At 48.0% G+C, this 14,654-nt stretch overlaps 1 long non-coding RNA gene across 3 annotated transcripts; it reads left to right on the forward strand.

Moving 5' to 3' along the window:
* The first annotated feature begins 421 nt into the window (after window positions 1-421).
* On the forward strand, window positions 422-3,308 carry LOC125524980 (uncharacterized). 3 transcript variants are annotated; one of them, XR_007291095.2, is made up of 2 exons: window positions 422-1,392; window positions 2,713-3,308. It is a non-coding gene; the product is annotated as an uncharacterized LOC125524980 (long non-coding RNA). The 3 variants fall into 3 exon arrangements; XR_015611091.1 differs by lacking the exon at window positions 422-1,392 and adding an exon at window positions 1,439-2,269 and having other exon boundaries at window positions 2,451-3,308; XR_015611090.1 differs by lacking the exon at window positions 422-1,392 and adding an exon at window positions 1,439-2,269.
* The last annotated feature ends 11,346 nt before the right edge of the window (window positions 3,309-14,654 follow it).

The following is a 14,654-nucleotide window of genomic DNA, read 5'->3' on the forward strand; positions in this document are numbered from 1 at the left end:
ATCACATGTGCAAACATTATCAATGATGAAATATAAAACACATAGCACACGATCACGGATGTTATGTAAACAACCGCAACCGAGGCCGTTCAGATCTGCCAAACTTAGTAAGGAAGATGGCCACGGCACCCGTCGTGATCACTTTCAATCGCGAGGAACTGCACGATCTCAAAACCTAGCTAGATCTGTGATTACCTCTGCCGCCGGATACCTAGGTTAGCCGCCACATCAAATAACGATCCCCATGGTGCGCACAGCCGACGGCAACCGACGCTACGTGAACCCAGATCACGAGGAGCAGCACTACCGGAATAAGATCCACGATCGCATGCGCCGCCGGGTAGCTAGGTTACCCGCTCCGCTAGGTTAACCACTGCCACTGGCGCGGCGGCAGTTCGTTCGATGTTGCCGCGAGCGAGACTAGAGGGGGGACGCGGGATGCGGTACCTGTGCGCGATCGCTCTCACGACGTTGTCGCGCCCGCTGTCCAACGAGATCGCCGGCGATGAGATAGCCGTCGGTGGAGATCTACTATGTGACTTATGGCGCTGCGTCAATGCTCGCGAGATTGATGGAGCTGCTCACGTGAATGATTGGATTCGGCAGGTCTTACGTGGATGTGGGGTCGTGTGATGTTTTTTTTCAAACCAGGGTAATATACGTATACGGTTTGGGTCATACAGGACTAGACAGGGCTTGGATCTAGGCTGCGGCAGGCCAGAAAAAAAAACAAATTCACAGGGACAAAAATACCCCTCCGAAATTAGGTTAGGGGGGAGCAGGCTCCTTTTCCATGGCGCCAACGTTATCCACCGCAACGACGATCCAAACCGTGTCGCGCTTCTTCCGCTCGTATAAAGACTTTGCGTTACACCACATGGACCGCCGTCGCCGTCGCGTCCAAGGACATGGCCGCGGGCGGGACCGATCGATAGATGTGAGCAGGTGATCGCCCCCTGGCCTGGCCTGGCTCGCTCTCTGCATGCAGCACGCCCAGTCATCATCGATCCCTGGGCTATCCAATCACAGCGCTCTTTGTTATCCATCCACGGAGACATGAAAGGAAAGCGGGAGGGGAATCACGGAGGGCGACGGCGTGCCAGGAGGGTTCGCGCGCGCTCGAGTAGTCGCTTGCGCCGCATGAGTGCTGCTTTCAGGGAGCCTTTGCTTTCACCGGAGGTCGGCGAAGGAAACGGGCCGGCCGCCGGGCTAGGGGCCAAGTTAGCCGATGCAAGATCCCAAGGGTTGTAGCTAGCTAGCTAGATATATAGGGGTATCACAAATTCAAGCAGGGGTGCTTCCCTGCTGATTCGATCTGCAACTCGGACGCACTTGTACGATCGGACAAGACAAATGCATCATACTTTCCCGTGGCATATCTACGCAATCAAAGTAACGCGCTTGCTTCTTTCTTTGTTGGACTTCTCATGACGTACTCCCTCTGTTCCAAATTACTCGTCGTGGTTTTAGTTCAAATTTAAACTAAAACCCCGATAAGTAATTTGGAACAGAGGGAGTACGTGTTTACTAGCTTTGTGGTCTTAATCAGGAAGTGAGCATGCAGAGAATATATATAGCTTTAATTTCTCATCTCTGAATTATGTGCTGCATATTTTGGACTTGTATATAGCTACCCAAGACATATGGTTCGTGTGTATATTGCTCATTTCTTCTAATCGTCTTGTTTGCACAATTATTCGTGTGGATTACACCGTCCTAGCTAGATGGGGTCGTTCATGGTGGCAACATGTGACGTGAAGACATACGTACATGATTAGCGAGTAAACAAAACGGGGCATCTCCTCCGGCTTATCCAGCCCGAGATGGAGGCCGACCCTCCACGGACACGGACGTCCATGTGATCCATCCACCCATGCGACGACACACAGCATGAAGGGAGGAAACCACAAAGCCGAAACCTCCGACCCCGACCAAGAACTGGAGGGTTTCGTCATACTCCAGTTGCTACCTGCTGCGTGCACAACTTCCGATCATAGGCCAGAAGCACGCACGCACGCATACACGCACGTTGTGGGTAGGATCAACCCGCCGGGCGCTTTCGTGGACGGACACCATCGGCTCGTCCGCAAGTGGTGGTGGCGGGGGTCGATCGGATGGAGGTGCGGCGTCAGGTCTCGCCGTCGCCGCACAGTGCCGAGTCCTTTTCCTTGTCTCTGCGGTGGTTGGAGTTGCCGCATGGCACTATGGCAGGATGATGAGCAGCCGACCAGCCTCCAGCTTCCTCTTCTCTTTCTTCCTTTCTCACGGGGTGGGTGACTCATACATAGTCAGTCTCGTTGCCTATGGTTTAAGCAACTAGTGGCACTGGGCAGAAATGGGCTGGGTGGAGCTCAAAACGTTCGCTGTGGCGTTTAAAAAAATCTTTTATTACATAGTATTTCATCTCATGTTATGTAGTTGTGCCATTATAAGTTATTTCGCTTTTTCAGATCTCGCGCAAGTCGCGATTTCCAAGCAAGTTTGAATTTGTCACTGAAACTTTGCATCCGTCCATGTTGAATATGCCAGTCATAGAACTGCAAATTATCCCAGAATTCTATGGGACTCATGCCTGCAACCTGTCTTTTACCTGCATCTTTTGGGATCTCAAGGGCATTTCCACCTCGTAAATTTCCTATAAACGCCCTGGTACCCAACTCTACATGTGAACTTCACGTGTTAATGACTTCTTCTTACCCTGTTGAGTGCCAGGTCTTCGTGGAAGCCAAGGCCAAGCTGTGACCTACCTGCAGGGACAAGAAGAAACGTCACGAAGAGTCATTGTGTTGCTGGCAGCCGCACGTTACAGTGCTCTAGTGATTGCACGGTTGCGCCTCCCTTTGGTCGTGCGGTTTATGAACCAAACCTCAAAAGCAGCCGCAGATTCCCAATTCTCCATCGGTCGAAACATATTATGCAACTGCCAACTGCAAGTGCCTGCCTCGTGAGAAGTGATTCCAAGGTCAGATCGCCGATGGATGGATGCTTGATCGAGCCTGTGTGTGGGATTATCATCAATGGGTTTTGGACGATGCGGTTCCTGCGAGCAAAAGCGCAAAAGAGCAGAGGATGAGATACGAGGCGGCCGGAGGATTGGTGGTCGTCGGAGACGGGTAGCGAAGTCAAGCATGCATGTGCAAGCTGTGTATGCATGCATCATGCTCGGAAAGTGTAGAAAGGGAAAAGCGTTTGCTTTGCTAGGTGCTAGTGCTAGTGCTGCTGCTAGCTTTGGCTGGCTTCATTGGTTTTCTGGAAGTGTTATCCTCAGCCTGATTTGAATTATATAGTTGGTTGGATTGGATCGCTTTTGGGACGCTTCCAAAATAGTTTGGACCGTTCACATTTCAGTTTGGTCCAAGGTCTAGGATTGACTAGCTTGCCTTTCCTTTAGAATTTTCTTTTACCCGCGTCATATTGTTGATTCCATGAAGGAAAAAAAAATACTGATTATACGCTTAGAGCTCGGGTATTCCTACCCAATTTCTATGTTAATTAAGTACATGGAACGTGGCGAACAGAGTGTCGCTCAAATGGTTAGGTCATGTTCATGTCAGCTTCAAGGCGCTTGTGTTGATTTTGTTAATTTTAAGATATGATGTCTCCAAGATTCTCATAGGAATACATGAACTTATAGGGATGACTGTATGTGTGTGTGTATGAGTGTGCTTATACTTTATGTTGTGTTTCTAGAAAAAAAAAAGTAGAAGTGCATGGAACATGATTTGGAACACGCAGGCATGTTGGAATATATTGGGGCTAATCTTGCTCATTACTTTTATGCTTCTTTGGAAGAGCTGGGTCCTTTCAATAGTCAATCGCCAACGTGATTAGTGATTAGATCAGCCTTTTTGACGTAAAATGTAATATCCAGATGACAAATGTGGATTCTACGTCACTCGATTGTCAACTGTCCTTCCCGACAGTGGAGCACAGCTTACAGTGGCTAGGATCTGACTTCTATTATCATATGGATAAGGGAGGCTAAACATGTCGTGTTTGGTCACTTAGTGGAAAATGACATTCTTCTAATATTGGGAATGTGATACTCTACAGAAAGGTTCTTGAATCAACTTGTGATTGGATAGTTAAGAGGACAACAGTGTCTCCTCACCATTCATTGCTAGACGTACAACATACACTCAATGCATGCATGCATGCATGGTGGAGGACTTGCGTTGACTTAGAGCATCTCCAACAGGCGCTCAAAAGTTTTAGCGCGTCACTGTAGCACTTTTAGCGCGACCCAACATTGATTTATCAAATGCCCAAAAGCGGGTCAAAAAAAATATGCAGTGCAAATTGTGAAGCGTGCGCAATCCGGCACCCTAAATTTGCAGCATGTGATAGCGTTTTTTAGCGCGTGCCCAACAATTTTTTGCACGTGCACTAGTTTACAGCTTCTGCTGGAGCTGTTTGATGCCCAAAAAATATGAACTGGCGCCCGTTGTAGATGCTCTTAGTCTTCGTGCGCGTCGCGATAGCCGGTGACGCCACCGTACTACGTACGTGCTTGTGCTGGTACCCCTGTGTCCACCGACGGATCGACACTGGCGCATGGATGCAGCCCGGCCCCAGCTGTGGACTGTGGTGTATGCACTGTCCTTGGCTATTCTGCCACAGAATTTGCACTCTACGGATGGTGCCGTTTTTATCCCATTTTCATCTACAGAAGTAGCTAGATTCCACGCTGCTGATCTGTGGATCGATCCATTAGCTAGCTAGCTCAACCACGGCCGATGCATCGGACCACCTCATCCACGACGACAACGACGGTAGCCAGGACTCTGCCGGGGACGGAGGTGGCGCGTGAGCCCCACCTCCACGTGATCCGTCGTCCGTGCCGATAAGATGGTGACCGGCCGGGCTCCCGGCCCCGTGCGTCGCCCTCTCTCGCTCCATGTGATGTGGCCTTCTGCCTTCTGGAGCGTCGATACCCGGCGGGGCGATCTTTTCCACGGTGCCAACGCCATCCACCGCGACGCGCCACGAGGATCGATCCGCATCAACCAGCGTGCGTCGCCGTCGCGGCCGGGACGAGGCCACGGGATCGATCGATCGATGCGAGCAGGTGATCGCCCCTTTAGCTCGCTCGCTCCAATCACGGCACGCTTCGTTATCCACACACAGGGAAAGGAATAGGCCGGCCAGGGAATCGCGGAGAGCGACGGCGTGCGGCTGGCCGCCGGGATGGTTCACGCGCGTTCGAGCAGTCGCTTGCGCCGCGCACCTTTCAACTTCAGGGAGCCTTTGCTTTCACCGAAGGTCGGCAAAGGAGAAGGGCTGGGGCAGGGGCCAAGCTAAGCCAATGCAACATCCCAAAGGTGTAGCTAGTAGCTACTAGCATAGAAAGGAGTATCAACTGAAACAGGAGTGCTATTTCGATCTGCAACTCACGATTCCACTCTTCTCGACCATCCCGTTGCCGATTACAAAGGCAACGGTGCTACCTTAGTGTTAATCCAAACCAAACCAATGGCTGATTGGTTGCCACCCTGCTATTCTGCTTGAGGATAGTATCGACACGGGCTAGATAGCTTTCGTTACTGGACCGATATTGAGTCCAAATATATAGCAGACTGTTAACGGGTTCGAACTGACGATGGGCTGCAATGGTATCAAATCGTTAACGGGCCGTTGACGGGCAGAATTGGCACATCTCATATGGGTCGTGGGCTTAAATGGACCTGACACAAGTAGGCCTTATATGGGCCGGCCTGCTAATTTTTACTGGGCCGGCCTTTTCCACCGGAATGGGCCACTGTTGGGCCGTGTCACGTGTCGACCTATCATATGCGCCTCCTGTCCAATGAGTGGATGACATCTGTCCCAACGATGAGCCAACACGTGTTTCCTCCAGCTAACACGAGTTAAGTTCAAAGGCCTAGCCCATCAGCTTGGACTTTTGAAACGATCTCAACAAGCTATACCTTAGTTAGGGTTTCCTTTTCCCCCTCACAACTGCGGTGGCTAGGGGAGTGCACTCATCCCCTTTATGTTTTGCCGGCGAGCCCGTGCATCCACATGTCCTCTATCTGCCGCCCAGGTGGCGATGGAAAGAAGGGGGATCCTAATACCTTGGCTTCGGCCAATAGTATAGGACACCTTCTCTCTCTCTCTCTCTCTCTCTCTCTCTCTTATTTTGGTGATTGGCGGAACTTAATCTTCAAGTTGGTTTTGGGGGCTCCAATCCTTTTCGAGTTTGTTCATCGGGACAGGGTCTGTGAAGCTCTGATGTAGATTCCCGTTGTGTTCTTGGGGCAGTGAGAGGTTACGGTTTCTCCTCGTGTGCTCGCACTGACAAGATTATGTGGCAGGCTATTCAGATTTATCCAACAGTTCAATGGCGATGACTAACATTCTGGGATGCTACTCCTTAGGGGCATGTACACGAAGTTCCCGGTTTTCATCAACCATTTCAAGCTGGCTTCGGTAGGGAAGCGGCGACAAAGGATCGTTCTGACGGTGGCAGTGGCTGTTCAATGATGTGGGGCCTTGATCTAATTTTATTATGTTTGGGCGCTTTGTACTTCTCATGAGCCTTTATAACATATTTGGGTCCTTTTCATGAGTAAAGGATCATACTTTTGAATGGCCTGGTGAAACAATGAAAGAACAAAACGGAAACATATATCTATTCGGCTTTGCTAAATTAAATTTGGGAAAACCAAGAAATAACTAAGATTCATATAAGTATAAAGACATAAGAAAATCTTTATCTAACACTGTGAATATCGATAGAGAAATACTTGCTTATACGTTGACTAAAATGTTTTTGTTAGTCTTGATTGTCCGAATTTAGAAAGCAACATAAATTTAGTTGAGATTATGACAGGACTTTGTCAAATTCAAATGTTCACCCAACTAGGTGTTACGCTGAACCAACCCAACCCAAGATATAGTCAGAGAGTAAGATGTGCCAAACGAGTTTTTTTTAGTAGTGTTTCCGCTCACGAGGCCCTTCAATTGGTGATGCTTTTCTTGTTTCTCTTCTTTGGTCTGTCCACCTTACCTTTCGGCGCAACACTCCGGTCATCAAACGACTGGAATATGATTGTTGGGGAACATAGCAGAAATCAAAATTTTTCTACGCATCACCAAGATCAATCTATGGAGTTCTCTAGCAACGAGAGGGATAGGAGTGCATATACATACCCTTGTAGATCGCGAGCGGAAGCGTTCAAGAGAATGGGGATGATGGAGTCGTACTCGCCGTGATCCAAATCACCGATGACCAAGTGCCGAACGGACAGCACCTCCGCGTTCAACACACGTACGGTTGGGGAAGACGTCTCCTCCTTCTTGATCCAGCAAGGGGAAGGAGAGGTTGAGGAAGAAAGCTCCAACAGCAGCACGACGGCGTGGTGGTGGTGAAGCAGCAGTACTCCGACAGGGCTTCGCCAAACTCTTGACGGAGGAGGAGAGGTGTTGGGGAGGGGAGGGGCTGCGCCTTGGATGTGGTGAGCAGCCCTCCCCTCGCCCCTCTATTTATAGGGGAAGGGGGAAGGGGGACGGCCCCTCTAGATGAGATCTAGAGGGGGGCGGCGGCCAAGGGGAGGGGGCTTGCCCCCCAAGTAAGGGGGCTCCCCCTTTAGGGTTTCCCCCAACCCTAGGCGCATGGGCCCTAGGGGGGAGTGGTGCCCCAGCCCACTTGGGGCTGGTTCCCTTCCTCTTGCAGCCCATAAGGCCCTCCGGGAGAGGTGGCCCCTCCCGGTGGACCCCCGGAACCCCTCCGGTGGCCCCTGTACAATACCGATATGCCCCCGAACCTTTCCGATGACCGTATGACAACTTCCCATATATAAATCTTTACCTCCGGACTATTCCGAAACTTCTCGTGACGTCCGGGATCTCATCCGGGACTCCGAACAACATTCGGTAATCACATATAAGTCTTCCTAATAACCCTAGCGTCACCGAACCTTAAGTGTGTAGACCCTACGGGTTCGGGAGACACGCAGACATGACCGAGACGACTCTCCGGTCAATAGCCAACAACGGGATCTGGATACCCATGTTGGCTCCCACATGCTCCTCGATGATCTCATCGGATGAACCATGATGTCGAGGATTCAAGTAATCCCGTATACAATTCCCTTTGTCAATCGGTACGTTACTTGCCCGAGATTCGATCGTCGGTATCCCAATACCTCGTTCAATCTCGTTACCGGCAAGTCACTTTACTCGTACCGTAATGCATGATCCCGTGATCAACCACTTGGTCACATTGAGCTCATTATGATGATGCATTACCGAGTGGGCCCAGAGATACCTCTCCGTCATACAGAGTGACAAATCCCAGTCTCGATTCGTGTCAACCCAACAGACACTTTCAGAGATACCCGTAGTGCACCTTTATAGTCACCCAGTTACGTTGTGACGTTTGGCACACCCAAAGCACTCCTACGGCATCCGAGAGTTACACGATCTCATGGTCTAAGGAAATGATACTTAACATTGAAAAAACTTTAGCAAACGAACTACACGATCTTGTGCTATGCTTAGGATTGGGTCTTGTCCATCACATCATTCTCCTAATGATGTGATCTCGTTATCAATGACATCTAATGCCCATAGTCAGGAAACCATGACTATCTGTTGACCAACGAGCTAGTCAACTAGAGGCTCACTAGGGACATGTTGTGGTCTATGTATTCACACATGTATTACGATTTCCGGATAACACAATTATAGCATGAACAATAGACAATTATCATGAACAAGGAAATATAATAATAATCCTTTTATTATTGCCTCTAGGGCATATTTCCAACAGTCTCCCACTTGCACTAGAGTCAATAATCTAGTTACATTGTGATGAATCGAACATCCATAGAGTTCTGGTGTTGATCATGTTTTGCTCGCGGAAGAGGTTTAGTCAATGGATCTGCGACATTCAGATCCGTGTGCACTTTACAAATATCTATGTCTCCATCTTGAACATTTTCATGAATGTAGTTGAAGCGACGCTTGATGTGCCTGGTCTTCTTGTGAAACCTGGGCTCCTTGGCAAGTGCAATAGCTCCAGTGTTGTCACAGAAGAGAGCGATTGGCCCCGACGCATTGGGTATGACTCCTAGGTCGGTGATGAACTCCTTCATCCATATTGCTTCATGCGCTGCCTCCGAGGCTGCCATGTACTCCGCTTCACATGTAGATCCCGCCACGATGCTTTGCTTGCAACTGCACCAGCTTACTGCCCCACCATTCAAAATAAACACGTATCCGATTTGTGACTTGGAGTCATCCAGATCTGTGTCGAAGCTAGCGTCGACGTAACCCTTTACGACGAGCTCTTCGTCACCTCCATATACGAGAAACATGTCCTTAGTCCTTTTCAGGTACTTCAGGATATTCTTGACCGCTGTCCAGTGTTCCATGCCGGGATTGCTTTGGTACCTTCCTACCAAACTTACGACAAGGTTTACATCAGGTCTGGTACACAACATGGCGTACATGATAGACCCTATGGCTGAGGCATAGGGGACGACACTCATCTTTTCTCTATCTTCTGCCGTGGTCGGACATTGAGCTGAGCTCAATTTCACACCTTGCAATACAAGCAAGAACCCCTTCTTGGACTGATCCATATTGAACTTCTTCAATATATTTTCAAGGTATGTGCTTTGTGAAAGACCTATGAGGCGTCTTGATCTATCTCTATAGATCTTGATGCCTAATATATAAGCAGCTTCTCCAAGGTCCTTCATTGAAAAACACTTATTCAAATAGGCCTTAATGCTGTCCAAAAGTTCTATATCATTTCCCATCAAAAGTATGTCATCCACATATAATATGAGAAATGCTACAGAGCTCCCACTCACTTTCTTGTAAACGCAGGCTTCTCCATAAGTCTGCACAAACCCAAACGCTTTGATCATTTCATCAAAGCGAATGTTCCAACTCCGAGATGCTTGCACCAGCCCATAAATGGAGCGCTGGAGCTTGCATACCTTGTTAGCATTCTGAGGATCGACAAAACCTTCTGGCTGCATCATATACAATTCTTCCTTAAGAAAGCCGTTGAGGAATGTCGTTTTGACGTCCATTTTCCATATCTCATAATCATAGTATGCGGCAATTGCTAACAAGATTCGGACGGATTTCAGCTTCGCTACGGGTGAGAAGGTCTCATCATAGTCAACCCCTTGAACTTGTCGATAACCCTTAGCGACAAGTCGAGCCTTATAGATGGTGACATTACCATCCGCGTCCGTCTTCTTCTTAAAGATCCATTTATTCTCTATCGCTCGCCGATCATCGGGCAAGTCTGTCAAAGTCCATACTTTGTTTTCATACATGGATCCTATCTCGGATTGCATGGCTTCAAGCCATTTGTTGGAATCTGGGCCCGCCATTGCTTCTTCATAGTTTGAAGGTTCACCGTTGTCTAACAACATGATTTCTAGGACAGGGTTGCCGTACCACTCTGGTGCGGAACGTGTCCTTGTGGACCTACAAAGTTCAGTAGCAACTTGATCTGAAATTTCATGATCATCATCATTAACCTCCTCTCTAATCAGTGGAGGCACCACAGAAACATTTTCTTGAGCTGCGCTACTCTCCGGTTTAAGAGGTAATACTTCATCAAGTTCCACTTTCCTCCCACTTACTTCTTTCGAGAGAAACTCTTTCTCTAGAAAGGACCCGTTCTTGGCAACAAAGATCTTGCCTTCGGATCTGAGGTAGAAGGTGTACCCAATGGTTTCCTTAGGGTATCCTATGAAGACGCATTTTTTCGAGTTGGGTTCGAGCTTTTCAGGTTGAAGTTTCTTGACATAAGCATCGCATCCCTAAACTTTTAGAAACGACAACTTAGGTTTCTTCCCAAACCATAATTCATATGGTGTCGTCTCAAAGGATTTAGACGGTGCCCTATTTAAAGTGAATGTAGCTGTCTCTAGAGCGTATCCTCAAAATGATAGCGGTAAATCAGTGAGTGACATCATAGATCGCACCATATCCAACAGAGTGCGATTACGACGTTCGGACACACCGTTACGCTGAGGTGTTCCAGGCGGCGTGAGTTGTGAAACGATTCCACATTTCCTTAAGTGCGTACCAAATTCGTGACTTAAATATTCTCCCCCACGATCTGATCGCAAGAACTTGATTTTTCTGTCACGTTGATTCTCAATCTCACTCTGAAATTTCTTGAACTTTTCAAAGGTCTCAGACTTGTGTTTCATTAAGTAGACATACCCATATCTACTCAAGTCATCAGTGAGAGTGAGAACATAACGATAGCCACCGCGAGCCTCAACACTCATTGGACCGCACACATCAGTATGTATGATTTCCAATAAGTTGGTTGCTCGCTCCATTATTCCAGAGAACGGAATCTTGGTCATCTTCCCCATGAGGCATGGTTCGCACGTGTCAAATGATTCGAAATCAAGAGACTCCAAAAGTCCATCTGTATGGAGCTTCTTCATGCGTTTGACACATATGTGACCAAGGCGGCAGTGCCACAAGTATGTGGGACTATCATTATCAACCTTATATCTTTTGGTATTCACACTATGAATATGTGTAACATTACGTTCAAGATTCATTAAGAATAAACCATTCACCAGCGGGGCATGACCATAAAACATATCTCTCATATAAATAGAACAACCATTATTCTCGGATTTAAATGAGTAGTCATCTCGCATTAAACGAGATCCAGATACAATGTTCATGCTCAAAGCTGGCACTAAATAACAATTATTGAGGTTTAAAACTAATCCTGTAGGTAAATGTAGAGGTAGCGTGCCGACAGCGATCACATCGACCTTGGAACCATTCCCGACGCGCATCATCACCTCGTCCTTCGCCAGTCTCCGTTTATTCCACAGCTCCTGTTTTGAGTTACAAATATGAGCAACCGCACCGGTATCAAATACCCAGGAGCTACTACGAGTACTGGTAATGTACACATCAATTACATGTATATCACAAATACCTTTAGTGTTGCCAGCCTTCTTGTTCGCTAAGTATTTGGGGCAGTTCCGCTTCCAGTGTCCCTTTCCCTTGCAATAAAAGCACTCAGTTTCAGACTTGGGTCCATTCTTTGGCTTCTTCCCGGCAACTGGCTTGCCGGGCGCGGCAACTCCCTTGCCGTCCTTCTTCTTACCATTGCCTTTCTTGAACTTAGTGGTTTTATTCACCATCAACACTTGATGTTCCTTTTTGATCTCCACCTCCGCTGATTTCAGCATTGAATATACCTCAGGAATGGTCTTTTCCATCCCCTGCATATTGAAGTTCATCACAAAGCTCTTGTAGCTTGGTGGGAGCGACTGAAGGATTCTGTCAACGACCGCGTCATCCGGGAGATTAACTCCCAGCTGAGTCAAGCGGTTGTGCAACCCAGACATTTTGAGTATGTGCTCACTGACATAACTATTTTCCTCCATCTTACAACTGTAGAACTTGTCGGAGACATCATATCTCTCGACCCGAGCATGAGCTTGGAAAATCATTTTCAGCTCTTCGAACATCTCATATGCTCCGTGTTGCTCAAAACGCTTTTTGAGCCCCGGTTCTAAGCTGTAAAGCATGCCGCACTGAACGAGGGAGTAATCATCAGCACGCTGCTGCCAAGCGTTCATAACGTCTTGGTTCTCTGGGATGGGTGCTTCACCTAGCGGTGCTTCTAGGACATATTGTTTCCTGGCAGCTATGAGGATGATCCTCAGGTTTCGGACCCAGTCCGTATAGTTGCTGCCATCATCTTTTAGCTTGGTTTTCTCTAGGAACGCGTTGAAGTTGAGGTTGACATTAGCGTGGGCCATTTGATCTACAAGACATATTGCAAAGATTATTTAGACTAAGTTCATGATAATTAAGTTCATCTAATCAAATTATTTAATGAACTCCCACTTAGATTAGACATCCCTCTCGTCATCTAAGTGATACATGATCCGACTCAACTAGCCCGTGTCCGATCATCACGTGAGATGGACTAGTCATCATCGGTGAACATCTCCATGTTGATCGTATCTTCCATACGACTCATGTTCGACCTTTCGGTCTCTTGTGTTCCGAGGCCATGTCTGTACATGCTAGGCTCATCAAGTCAACCTAAGTGTTTTGCATGTGTAAATCTAGCTTACACCCGTTGTATGTGAACGTTAGAATCTATCACACCCGATCATCACGTGGTGCTTCGAGACAATGAACTTTCGCAACGGCAGGGAACACTTTCTTGAAATTATTGTGAGGGATCATCTTATTTACTACCGTCGTTCTAAGCAAATAAGAAGCATGAACATGATAAACATCACATGCAATCAAATAGTGACATGATATGGCCAATATCATATTGCTCCTTTGATCTCCATCTTCGGGGCGCCATGATCATCTTCGTCACCGGCATGACACCATGATCTCCATCATCGTGTCTTCATAAAGTTGTCATGTCAACTATTACTCCTACTACTATGGCTAACGGTTTAGCAATAAAGTAAAGTAATTACATGACGTTTATGTTGACACGCAGGTCATAAATAAATTAAGACAACTCCTATGGCTCCTGCCGGTTGTCATACTCATCGACATGCATGTCGTGATTCCTATTACAAGAACATGATCAATCTCATACATCATATATATCATTCATCACATCTTTTGGCCATATCACATCACACGGCACATGCTGCAAAAACAAGTTAGACGTCCTCTAATTGTTGTTGCATGTTTTTACGTGGCTGCATTAGGGTTCTAGCAAGAACGTTTCTTATCTACATCAAAACCACAACGGGATATGCCAATTTCTATTTACCCTTCATAAGGACCCTTTTCATCGAATCCGATCCAACTAAAGTGGGAGAGACAGACACCCGCTAGCCACCTTATGCAACTAGTGCATGTCAGTTGGTGGAACCTGTCTCACGTAAGCGTACGTGTAAGGTCGGTCCGGGCCGCTTCATCCCATAATGCCGCCGAATCAAGATAAGACTAGTAACGGCAAGATAATTGACAATATCGATGCCCACAACTGCTTTGTGTTCTACTCGTGCATAGTAACTACGCATAGACCTAGCTCATGATGCCACTGTTGGGGAACGTAGCAGAAATCAAAATTTTTCTACGCATCACCAAGATCAATCTATGGAGTTCTCTAGCAACGAGAGGGATAGGAGTGCATCTACATACCCTTGTAGATCGCGAGCGGAAGCGTTCAAGAGAATGGGGATGATGGAGTCGTACTCGCCGTGATCTAAATCACCGATGACCAAGTGCCGAACGGACAGCACCTCCGCGTTCAACACACGTACGGTTGGGGAAGACGTCTCCTCCTTCTTGATCCAGCAAGGGGAAGGAGAGGTTGAGGAAGAAAGCTCCAACAGCAGCACGACGGCGTGGTGGTGGTGAAGCAGCAGTACTCCGACAGGGCTTCGCCAAACTCTTGACGGAGGAGGAGAGGTGTTGGGGAGGGGAGGGGCTGCGCCTTGGATGTGGTGAGCAGCCCTCCCCTCGCCCCTCTATTTATAGGGGAAGGGGGAAGGGGGCCGGCCCCTCTAGATGAGATCTAGAGGGGGGGCGGCAGCCAAGGGGAGGGGGCTTGCCCCCCAAGCAAGGGGGGCGCCCCCTTTAGGGTTTCCCCCAACCCTAGGCGCATGGGCCCTAGGGGGAGTGGTGCCCCAGCCCACTTGGGGTTGGTTCCCTTC

Source organism: Triticum urartu, chromosome 7A (assembly GCF_056163025.1).
Source record: "Triticum urartu cultivar PI428250 chromosome 7A, HENAU_Tu73, whole genome shotgun sequence".
NCBI lineage: Eukaryota > Viridiplantae > Streptophyta > Magnoliopsida > Poales > Poaceae > Triticum > Triticum urartu.